The sequence below is a fragment of the Pistacia vera genome, unplaced genomic scaffold (assembly GCF_008641045.1).
Source record: "Pistacia vera cultivar Batoury unplaced genomic scaffold, PisVer_v2 Contig373, whole genome shotgun sequence".
In the NCBI taxonomy this organism is placed as follows: Eukaryota; Viridiplantae; Streptophyta; class Magnoliopsida; order Sapindales; family Anacardiaceae; genus Pistacia; species Pistacia vera.
Window position 1 is genome coordinate 16,251 of NW_022196194.1, and position 5,364 is coordinate 21,614.

Consider the following 5,364-nt stretch of genomic DNA (forward strand, 5'->3'; position numbering starts at 1 on the left):
CATAGTACACAAGTAAGGGTCAATCCTATACAAACTAGAGATGCTCTTGTGATCCTAGAAACTATGCCTTGATGAAAGTAACAAGAATTGAAATAAAGAAAAACACATAAACAACATTAAAATTAATCTAAATATAACTATCTGCAAAGGATCCTGGGGCTCTAACTCCATCATAATCTTCACGCTACATGTTCATCGTCAAACTATTGTTCTCCCCACTCCATTCTAGGGTTCGTACATCATCAGGTTCAACCCAGGACTTTGATCATCTAAACTAGCTAGTGGCATATTGCCTAGTCTAAACAACGAAGGAACCAATTCACATAGACACAAATCATCCATTCACAGAGCTAATCAAGATAGGCACAATGCTTCTCGTTTGTAAGGTGTTACCATGGCCATACGAAATAACCTAGTGTTTCCATCAACTAAACTAGCTAGTGGTGTATAGCCTAGTCTAATTACAAAAACCCATTAAGCGCAAGACAAAAACCAATCCATACCCGGGCAGGGCAGCAAATTAGTCATTCCACACACAGTCTTGTCTCATATAATTAATTAACTAACAACAAGGTTGATTAGGCCTTAATATCAACTAAAGATTGAATTAAACACAATGACTGAATCTAGAATATAATAGAATGGATCAAACAAATAAAATAACAATAAAACACAAGCCTTCAATTAGATTACATCAAATCCCTAGAAAACAAACTACAACATAAAGGAAAAGAAACAACAACATCGGGAACCATAATCTAAAGAACAAAGGAAAATGAGAGGAGGAGAATCTCCTCTCCTCTCCAAGCTCCTCCTTTCCAAGAGCCCCAAGAGTATATCAACCCCTCAATGTGTATATAAAACCTAAAACTTCCTAGAAAGGGACTAAAGCTGCTTTTATATAGGTTTTAGACAAAATGGCAAACTTGTAAATATTGGTTGCTGAAATTAGGGTTGGAAATGCGACATTATTACATTCTGCACAATTTGAGCCTCGGCGCGATTTATTTACCTCGTGGCTCAGTTTGATTGAGCCCCGGTACAATTGAATTGTGCCCCAATGTGTTTCCAAGTGATTTCTTCTTCAACAAAAATTGTATCATGCCGCAGCTCAGGAAATCATGCTACGGTGCAAAGTCAGAATTTCACTCTTTTTCCTCTCACCTTGTTTTATCTACACTCAAATGGATCCAAGACATTTGAACACCAGCACAAGCACAAATAATCCATTCTTTTACACCTAAATATCATAAAACACACACAACACCCGTGATTCCAGAAGATAACGAAACATGCAAGAAATCACATCATAAATAAAACCTTAAATTCCTTACAATTTCACCTCCAAATCACTAAATAAATCTCTATTTCCAACACTCAACAGCAATCAAAAATCATCCTTGTCAATTTGAAAGTTGGCATCACTATATCCTCTTATAGTGAGTTCCTCCTCTTCTCCACAAACCAAGAACATACCATTAGTCCTATTCAGGTATTTAAAAATGCTCTTGACCATGATCCAATGATGCTCACCTAGATCCCATTGATATCTCCTACAAATGCTCGGAGCATATGAGACATCAATCCGAGTACATAACATGGCATGCATAATGGATCCAATAGCGGATGCATATGGTATCCTGTTCATCCTATCTCTCTCATTGGGTGATTTCGTACACATGTCCTTGAGAGATAAACACCACGTGACACTAGAAGGAATCCTTTCTTGGATTCTTCCATACTAAATCTCTTTAGTATCCTGTCAATGTATGTACTCTGACTTAGGCCAAGTAACCTAAGTCCTTGAGAGATAAACACCATGATAGATCTTGATACCGAGGATGTAGGCTACTTCCCCTAAGTCCTTCATGGAGAAGCACTTGGATAACTAAGTCTTTACCATTTGCAAGTTTGGTATATCATTCACAGTAAGAAATATGTCATTGACATACAATACTAGGAATGCCACTGTGCTCCCACTAAACTTCTTATACACATAGGGCTTATCTTCATTTTTTATAAAACTGAATTCCTTAATGACTTCGTTAAAAAGAATGTTCCAGCTCCTTGATGCCTGCTTAAGTCCATAAATGGACCTTTGCAACTTGCATACCTTCCTTGCTTGACCTTCAGAATGAAACCAGCAGGTTGTGTCATATAGACATCCTTTTCAAGATTTCCATTCAGAAAAGTTGTTTTGACATCCATTTGCCAAATTTTATAATCATGGTATGCAGTTATTCTAATAGACTTCAGCACTGCTACTGGCGAAAAGGTTTCATCATAGTCTATGCCATGCTTTTAGTTGAAAACTTTGGCAACCAACCTTGCTTTATAGGTATGCACTTTACCTTCAACGTCTGTCTTCTTCTTGATGACCCATTTACATCTTATGGGTTTTATCCCATCAGGTAAATCCACTAGTAAGCATACTTGGTTCTAGTACATGGAGTCCATTTTGGATTTCATGGCCTCTAGCCATTTATCAGAGTCCAAAACTGATACAGCTTCGTCATGCTGAGTCACGAGATATCCATACCTCTCAGGCTCACGACGTACTCTACCAAACCTATGTAGCTCCTATTTCTAAGTTGGCTCACTTTCTTCCACAATCTGTGGAGTGATCTCCTCCTAATGTTCCTCCATTTCTGGTGGTACATCTGCCTACTCCTCATCAGCCATATCTTGTGGACTTAGAACTTCACCTAGTTCGACCTTTCTACCTCCTATACTATTTTGGATGAATTTCTTTTCCAAAATAACCTAGATCGAGCTACAAAAACCTTTTGCTCTTCTGGCTAGTAGAAATGGCATCCCATGGTTTCCTTGGGATATCCCACAAAGATACATTTGTTAGATTTTGGCACAAGCTTGTTTCCCCGTTAATTTCTTGACATAAGTCGTACGACCCCAAACTCTCAAATAAGAAAACTTGGGCTTTCTCCCATTCCATAGTTCATATGGATTCTTATCCACTGATTTAGACTACACATGGTTCAGTATGTGAATCGTAGTTTCTAGGGCATAGCCATATAATGTTGCGGGTAGATTAGCCAAACTCATTATTGAACGAACCATATCAAGTAACATTTGATTCCTCCTTTCCGATACATGATGCGTTGTAACTACAACATGCATAAATAGCAAGTGCACTAGTCGCACAAAGTAATAAAGTGATGAGTGAGTATCGTTCTAGCGAGGATTGGTTGCTAAGCACTAATTTTCCTAAGTGTTTTTCAAGTTGGAGGAACCGACTTTGTTTGGATTAATGGGAGAGATTAAAACTAAAACTGAACCAAGACTTACTAAATATTAAAAACTAATTAATGGAAGCAAAAATTTAAATGCAAGAATAATATCAATTTAACAAACGGTTAGGGTTTTGTCTTCATTCGGACTCTATGGATGAAATCTAAGGACTATGTTAATTCCACACTCACATGCACAAATTGTAAATCGAATTCTCTAAGTTGTTAAACATACCTTCTCAGGCTATGAATTCCTACTTTTCCCTATTAAACTTCCGCACCCAACAAATTGAAGACTAATAGATACAAGTTCATTAAGCTAAGGGAATCCTAGATTGATTTCATTGATTCTCAAATCTATCTCTAGCATTCAATACTACAATGGTGATTACCCAAGAAGCTCAATATGATTCATTTCTCAATCTCATCATATTCATCAAATAAATTCCATTAAAAACAGAACAACCATACAATCCATGCAATAAAATATGGAAATAGCAATAATCAATTCATTAACCCATCGAAATTTGAACTTAATCAAAACCCTAACCCAAAATGGGTAAGTTCATAACTAAATCAAAATACACAGCAAGAAAAACAATAAACACAATGTTCAGCATATTGAAATGTAGAGAAAAGAGTAGAGATCTCCCCTAGTTGAAGAATCCACAAGATTCAAGCTCAAATCTTCTCTCTAAATATCAAATCTATTCAAAACTCAATGAGAACAGACGAAAACTGGATGACCCCCCGAAAATGGTAAAGTTTTTCTTTTATACCTCACCCAAAGACCTAAAACTTTCCTAAAATAAAACTGTCCGTTTGGGAGAAACTAAAATTCGTAGACTTCGTCGCGGCGAAGAAAGATTTTCTCCATGGCAAAGAGGTAAAATGGACTCTCGTGCTTAACAGTTTTCGCCGTGGTGAAGAATAGACTTAGCCGCGTCGAACCTTCATGAAGAATTCTGAAATTACAGAATTGCCTTGCGCTTGCTTCTTTGCGTGAATCTTCAATGCTCTCCTATGGGAACAAACTTCATAGTGCTTCACTCTGCTTCAGAACTCTCCCAACTTCTGAGATCCGCTTACTTCTCCAATTCCCTCATTATTTGCTCAAAATGTCCATTTTGGCCTGAAACACAAAATGTAAAGAATTAAGTTGCAATTCAGGTAAAAATGAACTAAGAAGTATCTACAATCCGACCAAAAAGCCTAATAAAAACAGTATAAATCTCGGATTATCAAATACCCCCAAACTAAAGGCATGCTCGTCCCCAAGCATCAGGTACAAAACACAAAGGAAGAAAAAAGCAACAAACGCCCAAAACAATGCAAAATAACAAAATTGAAAATAAAATAAAACATTAGACTCAACTCAACACAATGAACTGCCTAGAATTTAAACAAGTCTCAAAGATCGTTGAAAAATTATTACTAGAAAAATGTCCAACACTCCAAGAAGTTATAAGTTCCATCGACTATCTTTCTCTATTGGTCCCTCGAGTAGGTAGTCCCCACTTCAATATGCATTCCGACTTCCCGGACTATTTTTATGTAGAAAAATAAAGTTTATCAAATGGCAGCAGACTCCATAAGCCTAAGTATCGAACTACTCTCCACTAATGAGTATTAGACATTACTAAAGATCAGAAGGTCTTTATAGGCTTGTAACGTTAGGCTCGGTTAGTGGGCTTAAAAGAAACAGACAGGATTAACAAAGCAAGAGAACTCAGTTTTCTTTAACCAAACATTAAGACTCAACTCAACTTCCACTTTCTTCCTCAACCACCACTACAAAGTCAACCAATTTATAAACCTTCAAGCATGTGCACTTCTCAAATTTTTATTATTATTATTTTTTAAATCAAATGGCAATAATCATTTTATTGAGGTTAATTACCCCTTTTATTCTTCTTGCCCTTCTCACAACCCCCAAACTAATCTTTTAGTTCATTCACACAACTCTCCAAGCTCTTTGTGTTTGCATTAGGTTCAGAATTCTCTTAAAGATCGCAGACGTGTTTAGGGTGAAAGGTTCAGGCATCATTGGTTGCACAAGAACACAAAAAGGGACAACGATGATTTCATAAAGTTCAAATGGGTAACTAGGGATAGA